The sequence below is a fragment of the Odocoileus virginianus genome, chromosome 1, assembly GCF_023699985.2.
Source record: "Odocoileus virginianus isolate 20LAN1187 ecotype Illinois chromosome 1, Ovbor_1.2, whole genome shotgun sequence".
NCBI lineage: Eukaryota > Metazoa > Chordata > Mammalia > Artiodactyla > Cervidae > Odocoileus > Odocoileus virginianus.
In genome coordinates, this window is record NC_069674.1 from 36267026 (window position 1) to 36279027 (window position 12002).

The 12002-nt window shown below is 40.0% G+C and overlaps 1 protein-coding gene and 1 pseudogene across 28 annotated transcripts in view; one reads left to right on the forward strand and one right to left on the reverse strand.

Annotated features, from left to right (window-relative positions):
* Positions 1–12002, forward strand: part of SUGCT (succinyl-CoA:glutarate-CoA transferase) — a 782676-nt gene that overhangs the window by 72270 nt on the left and 698404 nt on the right. The gene's annotated exons all lie outside the window — the stretch shown is intronic.
* On the reverse strand, positions 4046–4890 carry LOC110132133 (protein C1orf43 homolog pseudogene; annotated as a pseudogene).

Here is a 12002-nt window from a genome sequence, read left to right on the forward strand (position 1 = left end):
ATGCTTTTGAACTGTGGTGTTGGAGAAGACTCTTGAGAGTTCCTTGGACTGCAAGGAGATCCAACCAGTCCATCCTAAAGGAGATCAGTCCTGGGTGTTCGTTGGAAGGACTGATGTTGAACTGAAATTCTAATACTTTGGCCACCTGATGCAAAGAGCTGACTATTTGAAAAGACCCTGATGTTGGGAAAGATTGAAGGCGGGAGAAGGGGACAACAGAGGATGAGATGGTTAGATGGCATCACTGACTCAATGGACATGAGTTTGGGTAAACTCTGGGAGTTGGTGATGGACAGGGAGGCCTGACGTGCTGCGGTTCATGGGGTCGCAAAAAGTCGGACACGGGTGAGTGACTGAACTGAACTGAAGGGACATACTTAAATGAAAAAGGAGTCTTTTCTATCAAGTAGAACACTTCATACAAGCCTCATACTAAAAAAAATATGAATAGAGAACTTTTGGGTTGTGACTGGAAAAATGTGAAAATACTTGGAAAACTCCTCAGCTTGCCATGATTAAAAAGCATTTAAACAAGTTTCTTTCTAATGTTTTTGCTTTCTGAATCTTATGAAAGAAAAAAACATTTTTCTAAAATCTCAGTAAGTGGTTACTTTTGAGAGCATTGTGTTCATTTTGAGTCATCATGCTTTGAAAAAGTGTTACAATCAGAGAAAATCCTAAAAAGAATGGCCCAAATTATCCCAGGAGTACAAAATAATTCTTCGGGGAGAATGTCTGTAGAACTGGATTTGTTTGCTATAGATAAGGCAAAGGAATGATTTGAGTATTGTTTTCTCTATTGATATTTTGGAGGATGTGGAATAATTATTACTTACAGAACAAGGAATAAGAGACAATGAGCTCATATTAGAGAAGACATTTCAGTTAGCTGAAGAAGAGCTTTATGACCATTAGGGTATTGAACATTGTCATGTGTAAGGAAACTGGTTATGCAATTTCTGTTAGCACGGCGGAACAGAAAGATGTTCTCCTGGCTTGAAATCCTAGTTCCATTTAACATTTCTGAGCCTTGTTTTTTTCATTTGTAAAAATGAGACTACTAACACACATCCTGGAAAATGTACTCAGATTAAATGGGATAATGTGTAGGCAAACACCTGGGAAATAATGCTAACTCCTTTTCCCTGTCTGGTGCATGCCTGGCATGTATTAGATACTCAGTAACTGCTCTGTTTTCTCTGGAGATCTTTAAGTGAGAGGGATAAGCATCTTCCTGGATGATTTAGTAATTTACCTGCCTAAAGGCAGGAAGTTGGACCAAATGCTCCGTTGAGAATTTTTCAGCTTTTGGGGTCTTTATGTACTTTTATTTTGGAGACTAATACAGTAGAATTTTTTCCTTCTTTTTCTAAAGTTCTTTTGTAGGAAAGATTGGGTAGTCAAGGATATAGTGTTTGATTAATACTGTAATTTTTACATAGCGAAAAGAAAGATGCAGAGTGTCTTGAATGACTATTTGTATTATAGAGAGTTTTGACGGGAAGTTATTGGGCTTAAATTCTGAGTTAGTATCTTTCCTGGGAGATTGGACTGCATGACAAATCACAGTGTATACTCTGCACTCAAGCAATTTTATCTAAGTAAAATTAGGGTAAAGTGACTATGAGCTGACTGTGACTCAGATCATGAACTCCTTATTGCCAAATTCAGACTTAAAGAAAGTAGGGAAAACCACTAGACCATTCAGGTATGACCTAAATCAAATCTCTTATGATTATACAGTGGAAGTGAGAAATAGATCCAAGGGATTAGATCTGATAGACTGAGTGCCTGAAGATCTATGGACGGAGGTTCATGACATTGTACAGGAGGCAGGGCTCAAGACCATCCCCAAGAAAAAGAAATGCAAAAAGGAAAAATGGTTGTCTGAGTAGGCCTTACAAATAGCTGTGAAAAGAAGAGAAATGAAAGGCAAAGGAGAAAAGGAAAGATATACCCATCTGAATGCTGAGTTCCAAAGAATAGCAAAGAGAGATAAGAAAGCCTTCCTCAGTGATCAATGCAAATAAATAGAGGAAGGCAATAGAATGGGAAAGACTAGAGATCTCTTCAAGAAAATTAGATATACCAAGGGAACATTTCATGCAAAGATGGACACAATAAAGAACAGAAATGGTATGGACCTAACAGAAGCAGAAGATATTAAGAAGAGGTGGCAAGAATACACAGAAGAACTATACCAAAAAGATCTTCATGACCCAGATAATCACGATGATCTGATCACTCACTTAGAGCCAGGCATCATGGAATGCGAAGTCAAGTGGGCCTTAGGAAGCATCACTACGAACAAAGCTAGTGGAGGTGATGGAATTCCAGTTGAGCTATTTCGAATCCTAAAAGATTTGAAAATCTTTTTGTGAAAGTGCTGCATTCAATATGCCAGCGAATTTGGAAAGCTCAGCAGTGGCCACAGGACTGGAAAAGGTCAGTTTTCATTCTAATCCCAAGAAAGGCAATGCCAAAGAATGCTCAAACTACTGCACAGTTGCACTCATCTCACATGCTAGAAAAGTAATGCCCAAAATTCTCCAAGGCAGGCTTCAATAGTATGTGAACCGTGAACTTCCAGATGTACAAGCTGGATTTAGAAAAGGCAGAGGAACCAGAGATTAAGTTGCCAACATCTGCTGGATCATCGAAAAAGCAAGAGAGTTCCAGAAAAACATCTACTTCTGCTTTATTGACTATGCCAAAGCCTTTGACTGTGTGGATCACAACAAACTGTGGAAAATTCTGAAAGAGATGGGAATACCAGACCACCTGACCTGCCTCCTGAGAAATTTGTATGCAGGTCAGGAAGCAACAGTTAGAACTGGACATGGAACAACAGACTGGTTCCAAATCGAAAAAGGAGTACGTCAAGGCTGTATATTGTCACCCTGGTTATTTAATTTATATGCAGAGTACATCATGAGAAATGCTGGGCTGGATGAAGCACCAGCTGGAATCAAGATTGCTGCGAGAAATATCAATAACCTCAGATATGCAGATGATACCACCCTTATGGCAGAAAGCAAAGAAGAACTAAAGAGCCTCTTGATGAAAGTGAAAGAGGAGAGTGAAAAAGTTGGCTTAAAGCTCAATATTCAGAAAACTAAGATTATGGCATCCAGTCCCATCACTTCATGACAAATAGATGGGGAAACAATAGAAACAGTGAGAGACTTTATTTTTGGGGGCTCCAAAATCACTGCAGATAGTGATTGCAGTCATGCAATTAAAAGATGCTTGTTCCTTGGAATAAAAATTATGACCAACTTAGAAAGCATGTTTTTTTTTTTAATGAATCATATGGTTTATTTTTTAATTATTCATTAAAATGGTTTATAAAGTCAGATCAGGATATTGGTCTATTCCTTCACACGATCTCACAAATAAAGAGTGATGGGATTATATCAGATGTTAAAACATTCCTTTTTCAACTTCTTCATGACAGTATACAATGAAAGTGGAAGGCAGATCCTTGCATGTTAGAGAAGTTGTGTTAATGTTCCTATTAACATTCTGGTTTAAGTGGAACACCACGGTAAGTTGTTCTAGGTACCACTCATGGCTTCCACCTATTTCCCCATTCTGTATGCCATTTCCACCAATCAACTCTTAGATATCTCATACCAAATGGCTCCCATTCAACTGTGTACAGAAGACAAGAAACCAAGCCCTGTCACCCTTGGGAAAATTTATAGTCTGGAGAAGGACAGATGAACCATGATCAAAAAACCGAGTGAGGATTTTTAAGGAAGCTTTGACAGAAATATTGAGGAAAACATCTAATTCAACTCCAGAGAAAAGTCATACCGAGGGAAAATAAAGTCTTAACTGATGTTCTGAAACTGGCCATAAGAGAGGGTGGGAGAATGATCCTCTAGGCATGAAATCTTAGGAGCTCTGAACACAACCAGAGCTTCACCTGATCCAGAGCTGGGCTGAACCAGATGACCTGAGTGAGGGCCACCCGGCAAGCACACTTCAGTCTGCCTGGCTCCGTCAACAGTGAGAGGCCTTCAGCTCCATCACCGTACTCTCCAGTGTGTTATAGTTGTCCTTAAAGCTCTTCAATTTGAGGAAGTGCTTGGCACGTTTACTCTTCTGACTGGAGGGGAGCTATGTCACCTGGATGGTTGCTGGGGAGACTTCAGGAGACTGGGTTAGGTCTTTGGCTGCTGACTGGTGCTGTTGCCGAGAGCTCCCACTTCGTGCTTTGACCACTGTGGCCAGCTCACTCAGGGCCTCCTGATAGCGCAGGTACTCAGGCCAAAGACCCCTGTCCCATAGCGGGCTGTCTCATAGCATCAAGCAGGGTATCAGTGAGGGCCTTGCATACACCCTTGAAAGGAGTACTAGTGTTTCAAAGATCTAGCAGGTAGGAGCAGAAATTCTTGCCCATTAAGGAATGGGGATGCTGGCCTTCAGCATAAAATGGGATCTCAGAGGCACGGATAGCATCCAGAGCTTTCATCCTGTATAGGTAGTTGTAGCAATTTTGATTTCCCTGGGTTTCCAGCTGTAGCAGTCTTGCATCATCATCTGCGAGAAGCTGAGGTTCATACTTGATATCCTGAACCTTGGACAGTCGGATATCAGTCTCCTCTTTTAAGTCCTTGGGGGCATTGTGTCCCACAGGGACATGAGGTCCCCTTCGGCATTTCATTGCAAAGTGCATGATTTGCCTCTTCACAAAAATAAATAGCAGTATGAACACCAGGCTCCCGTAGGCCATCACCAGCACGACATTCACGTCAGACAGCCAGTTACTGCTGGACGCCATGGCCTCCCCACCCCAAGCGGAACTGCTCTGGTTTAACCTGCTGCCCTGCCTCGTCAGCCTGGGTTCCAGTGAGGCAACGGCGCCTGGGTTTCCTGAAACTCCCCGGCCATTTCCCTGGCTGATTCCTGTGGAGAAAACAAGAAGCTAGAAAGCATGTTAAATAGTAGAGACATTACTTTGGCAACAAATGTCCACCTAGTCAAAGCTATGGTGTTTCCAGTAGTCATTTATAGATGTGAGAGTTGGACTCTAAAGAAAGCTGAGTGCTGAAGAATTGATGCTTTTGTACTGTGGTTTTGGAGCAGACTCTTCAGAGTCCCTTGGACTGCAAGGAGATCCAAACAGTGCATCCTAAACGAATCAGTCCTGAATATTCATTGGAAGGACTGATGCTGAAGCTGAAACTCCAGTGCTTTGGCCACCTGATGTGAAGAACTGACCAATTTGAGAAGACTCTGATGCTGGGAAAGATTGCGGGAGGGAGGAGAAGGGGACGGCAGAGGATGAGATGGTTGGATGGCATCACTTACTCAATGGACATGAGTTTGAGTAATCTCTTGGAGTTGGTGATGGACAGGGAGGCTTGGGGTGCTGCAGTCCATGGGGTCGCAAAGAGTTGGAAATGACTGAGCAACTGAACTGAACTGAACTGCCTATAAAGGAGGAACATAAAGAGATCCCTAAATGGCAACGTGCAGCTTTGAGGAAATAAAGGGAAATAAGTTTAGCTCAGTCAGTCTTTGTTCTGAAGCACCTTCTTCTCACTCATGTTACCCCTTGGACTGGCAGTCTAGAAACATAACCCTGTTTAGTTGTAACTGAAGAATAGTTTCCACATTGACTTTTGAGAAAAAAATGTTTAATTTCTGTCTTTAACTGCATAGTTAAAGAGAAGACATCTGAACATAAATCATGAAGAGTTCTGAACTATTACAAGGATTAATACTTAAGTCTGTGTAAAAACAATACCTTTAGGTAGAGTCAAATGTACTTTTAGTCCTCTTTAGACATTCCTTTTATATATTGAGGATTTGAAAGTGAAAAGTGTTAGTCACTCAGTCGTGTCCAACTCTTTGCAAACCCATGGACTGTAGCCCTCCAGACTACTCTGTCCATGAAATTTTCCAGGTAAGAATACTAACGTGGGTAGCCTTTCCCTTCTCCAGAGGATCTTCCTGGTTCAGGGACTGAATCCACATCTCCTGTATTGCAGGCAGATTCTTTACCATCTGAGCCACCAGGGGAACGCATTTATTGAGAATAAGCAAGTGCAAAAATAATAAATACTACAGTCTATGGCCTACAGTCATAGTCACTGGAAAAGAACTTTGAACTTGTAATAAAGTTTATACTTATGCTAGTAAATCATAATTCTTGTCCTGAAGGGTAAGAGATGTTGAGAAACTTTTCATGACAGTTCTATGGGATGCAATTCTACAAGACTTACAGAGCCTGATTGAATTAAGGATTTTCAGATTTGGGTCTACTGATACTTATTTTTCTGTACACTTGAAGTCTTTAGAATTGCTTAGAGAACTCTAATACATATATTCCCATGTCTTAGACCTAATGAAACAGAAACCTGGGGTGGTGTTACTTGTATATTTGTATTCTTAAAAAGCCTTCTGAGTGGTTCTGATGATCTACTTGGTTTTGGAATCACTCATTTAAGTAATGAGAGATACTATTTGTTTCTTTCCTCCATCTGTTGAATTCGGGTCTCCTTAGGCACCTCACCAATGAAATTGCACTGGGGAAGGTTACCAGTGACCTCTTTTTAAAAAATTAATTGACTTATTTTAATTGGAGGCTAATTAGTTTATAATATTGTTGTGGCTTTTGCCATACATTGACATGAATCAGCCATAGGTGTACACGTGTCCCCCATCCTGAACCCCCCTCCCACCTCCCTCCACATCCCATCCCTCTGGGTTGTCCCAGCGCACCGGCTTTGAGAGCCCTGCTTCATGCATTGAACTTGCATTGGTCATCTATTTCACATATAGTAATGTACATGTTTCAATGCTATTCTCTCAAATCATCCCACCCTCACCTTCTCCCACAGATTCCAAAAGTCTGTTCTTTATATCTGTGTCTCTTTTGCTGTCTCACATGTAGGGTCATTGGCCCCATCTTTCGAAATTCCATATATATATGTGTTAATATACTGTATTGGTGTTTTCCTTTCTGACTTACTTCACTCGGTATAACAGGCTCCAGTTTCAAGAACTGATTCAAATGCGTTCTTTTTAATAGGTGAATAGTATTCTATTGTGTATATGTACCACAACTTTCTAATCCATTCTTCTGCCGATAGACATCTAGGTTGCTTCCATGTCCTAGCTATTGTGAGCAGTGCTGTGTTGTTTGGGGTACACGGGGTACGCATGTCTTTTTCATGTCTGGTTTCCTTGGTGTGTATGCCCAGCAGTGGGATTGCTGGGTCGTATGGCAGTTCTATTTTCAGTTTTTTAAGGAATCTCCACACTGTTCTCCATAGTGGCTGTCCTAGTATCCATTCCCACCAACAGTGGAAGAGGGTTCCCCTTCTCCAGTGACCTCTTAATTCAAAACTACAGTGGATACTTTTATTTTTTTTGTGTATGTGTATATCTATCTATCTATCTATCTATAGAGAGAGTCTTCCCACATGGCACTAGTGGTAAAGAACCTGCTTGCCAGTGCAGGAGACATAAGAATGTTGGTTCAGTCCCTGGGTCAGGAAGATCCCCTGGAGGAAGGCATGGCAACCCCCTCCAGTATTCTTGCCTGGCCAATCGCATGGACAGAGGAGCCTGGCAGGCTACAGCACATAGGGTCGTAAAAGAGTTGGACACAACTGAAGTGACACAACATGTGTATATATATGAATTTACAGTAAGTTTTTCTTGGTTATCTATTTTTAAAGAATATTTAAAATATTTATTTATTTGGTTGCACTGGGTCTTAGTTGCAGCATGTGAACTCTTAGTTGCAGCATGTGGGATCTAGTTTCTTGCCCAGGGATCAAACCTGGGCTCCCTGCATTGGGAATGTGGAGTCTTAGCCACTTGACCACCAGGGAAGTCCCTGTCTATTATATTTAATTTATTTAATTTATTTTTTTATTTATACTTATTTTTATTTTTTTATATTTAATTTATTTTTTTTAATTTTTTTTTTTTTTTGATGTGGACCATTTTAAAAGTCTCTTTTGAATTTGCTGCAACATTGCCTGTGTTTATGTTTTGTTTATTTAACTATGAGGCTTTTGGGATCCCAGCTTCCCGACCAGGGATTGAACCTGCACCCCCTGAGTTCAGTTCAGTTCAGTAGCTCAGTCGTGTCCAACTCCTTGCGACACCATGGACTACAGCATGCCAGGCCTCCCTGTCCATCACCAACTCCCGGAGTTTACTCAAACTCATGTCCATTGAGTCGGTGATGCTATCCAACCATCTCATCCTCTGTTGTCCCCTTCTCCCGCCTTCAATCTTTCCCAGCATCAGGGTCTTTTCAGATGAGTCAGCTCTTTGCATCAGATGGCCAAAGTATTGGAGTTTCAGCTTCAACATCAGTCCTTCCAATGAACACTCAGGACTGATTTCCTTTAGGATGGACTGGTTGGATCTCCTTGCAGTCCAAGGGACTCTCAAGAGTCTTCTCCAACACCACCATTCAAAAACATCAATTCTTCTGCGTTCAGCTTTCTTTAGAGTCTAACTCTTACATCCATACATGACTATTGGAAAAACCAAAGCTTTGACTAGATGGACCTTTGTTGGCAAAGTAATGTCTGCTTTTTAATATGCTGTCTAGGTTGATCATAGCTTTCTTCCAAGGAGTAAGCGTCTATTAATTTCATGGCTGCAGTCACCATCAGCAGTGATTTTGGAGCCCTAGAAAATAAAATCTGCCACTGTGTTCACTGTCTCCCCATCTATTTCCCATGAAGTGATGGGACGGGATACCATGATCTTAGTTTTTTGAATGTTGAGCTTTGAGCCAGCTTTTTCACTCTCCTCTTTCACTTTCATCAAGAGGCTCTTTAGTTCTTCTTCACTTTCTGCCATAAGGGTGGTGTCATCTGCATATCTGAGGTTATTGATATTTCTCCTGGCAATCTTGATTTCAGCTTGTGCTTCATCCAGCCCGGCGTTTCTCATGATGTACTCTGCATATAAGTTAAGTAAGCGGGGTGACAATGCACCCCCTGAATTGAAAGGCAATGTCCCAACCACTGGACCAAAAGGAAAGCCCCAGTTATCTATTTTAAATATAGTAGTATGTACATGTCAATCCCAAGCTCCCAATCTATTCTCCCTCCCCTCCCTGCCGGTAACCATAAATTCATTCTCTAAATCTGTGAGTCTTTTAGATTCCATACATAAGCAATATCATATATTTGTCTTTCTCTGTCTGACTTATTTCACTTTTCTTATTTCACTTCAGTGGCAGTAGACAGTTGTTGGCTACCTACCCCTCCTTAATGCTCTTTTTCCTCCTTGTCGCCCATGATATCAATCTTTCCTGGTTTTCCTTCCACATGTCTGTTCTCTCCTCAGTTTTCTGCATGGCCTCCTCTTCCTCAGCCTGCTTTTGAAATGATTGCACCCAGAATTCTGTACTTTGGCCTCATCTATTCTTTTCACTCTTTTATACTCTCTAATACTGCAGTCGTCAGCCGCATGGGACTGTTAAGCATTTGAAATGTGGTGAGTTTGAATTGAGATGTGCTGTTAAGTGTAAAAAGTACATTTCAAAGACATAACAACAAAACCATGTAAAATTTCTCATTAGTAATTAAAAAAATGGATTGCATTTGGAAATGATAGTATTTCAGATATATTAAGTTAAATGAAATACATTATTAAAGTTAATTATACTGATTTCCTTTTATTTTTTTCATGTGACTAATACAATTTTGAAAATTACATATGTAATTTTTATTTGCTCATGTTATGTTTCTACTAGGGTTTGATATGTTCTTCTTAGATAATGTCTCATACCTACCATGATTTCACCTACCATATATAATGTTTGGGTCCCAAATTTGTATCTTCCACTCAGTTCTTTTTCCCTTGGGTTTTAGGCATATTCAACTCTTGATTGAATATATTACTTAAACTGAATAAGCAAAAGATTCATCAAACTTCTCTTTCCTTTTATCTTATTTTAATCGAAGTACTAACCCAAACCCAGAAGCTTAAACTTCTGTCCAAACATGTACTAAGTCTGATTGGTTCTGTGTTTTAACTCTTGTGACTATTTGTTCTGTCATTTTATTCCTACTGCTGTTGACTTAGTTTGGTCCCTGATCTTTTTCATGAAGAACTGCAGTAATTTCCAGCTTGGTTCCCTGCCTCAGATCTCAAACTTTATGATTATTACTCCTGTCTAATCTACACAGTGATGCCAGTGTTTATGTTAATTTGTATCAGAACAACTGACTTGGCATTTTTTTAGGGAAACAAATAAATAAACCTAACCTTGTTACATGTGTGATATCAGGCCTCCATAATTTGTCTGGTTGCTGTCCAGCTTCATTTCTTATCATGCCCTCACATTCATTCTTTGCTTCAGTCATCCAAACTACTTGCAAACTCTTCTCCAAAATTATAAATAAATTTTTAATATGTTTCAAAAGAGTCCTGGTCCTAGACTTCTCTGAGAATTTGATGAAGGTTATTGAACCTTTTCTAGAAAATTAACATACAGAATTTTTGCATATGGTTTCAGAGGGATCTTGGAACACCTAAAACTGGGACAAGCACTATTAACCCAAATATGGAAACTCAAACTTCTGTTTATGTCCTTTTGTTTCCCAGGCATTCTTTCTACATTATATGCCAATTTTCTTCTTGATTATTTGGAAGCCTTGATCTCTGTTCTGCTGACAATTATTGTGTAACAAATCACCTTGAAACTTAATGACTTAAAATAAGAGCAATCATTTTTTTAACTTTCATAGCTTCCATGGGTCAGGAGTTTGGGAAGGGCTCAGCTGGGTGGTTCTTGGGGTTTTGCAAGCAGTGGCCCTGGGGCAGCTTGGGGCTTCCAGTCATCTCTCCATGCAGTCTCAGGGCTTTTCCATGTGGTGTCTATGCGTGGGTTACTTTGGGTTTCCTAACAGTAGGTGACCTGAGAGCAGTCAGACTGTTCATATGGGGCTCAAGGCTCTTCTAAGACAAGTGTTCCAGTAAAAAAGGCAAAGTCACTGATATACATGTTCTATGACACATCTGTGAAAGTCATACTGTAACCCTTATGCAAAATTTTATTGGTTACAAGCATGTCACAAGACCACCCAGATTCAAGGAGAAAGGAATTAGCCTCCTTCTGTTGCTGGAGTGGGGAGTTTCAAGGTACTAAAAGGACATGTGGAATGGGAGATATTATAGCCATCTCTGGAAAATGCAATCTGTCACAGTCTCTCAACATGCTACAGAGAGCAGGTAGGATTTAGGAACAATCCTTCCACTTTGTGGAGAAATCAGTGGGCTTTTGTAGCTTTAGTTACCCTTTTCTTGGCTTTGCCTATGGCAAAAATTGGTAATGGATTAAACTTTATGATCTCAGTATAAACATATTATTAGTGTCTGAAACTAATTGTCAAAGATAGAACCAGAGTGAATGAAACAGAACAGCTATCTCTTGATATATTAGATAGCAATTCAGAGCAAATAAAAAAGGATACTTTCACTATTTATTCCCACCTTTTTTTTTAAAGATTTTTCTTTTGATGTGAATCATTTTGAAAATCTTTATATAACTCATTACAATAATGTTTCTGTCTTATGTTTTGGTTTTTTGTCCATAAGTCATGTGGGATCTTAACTTCCAGATCAGAGGTCAAACTTGCACCCCCTGCACTGGAAGCTGAAGTTTTAAACACTGGACCACCAGGGGAGCACCCTATTCCTACCTTTTAAAACGTGTGTCTTAATGACTTGATAATCCATGTAGATTAAATGAATACACTGCCATAGACAGCAGAATGTTAAATGTTCTCCTGCATGCTGATGGTTTGTTATCATGTTCAAAGACTGGTCTTAATAGGCCACTGGTTCCATCTAATATTTGTCATAATTCAATAAGGCTAAAATAATTTTTTGAACCAAATTGTCTGTTGAATTTGTTTGGCTTATTCTGGCAATGCCATGCATGTGGTCACAACTGCATAAAATGTTTGTAACCAGTTTATCTTGGAGGTTTCAGGAAGAATTGCATTGGA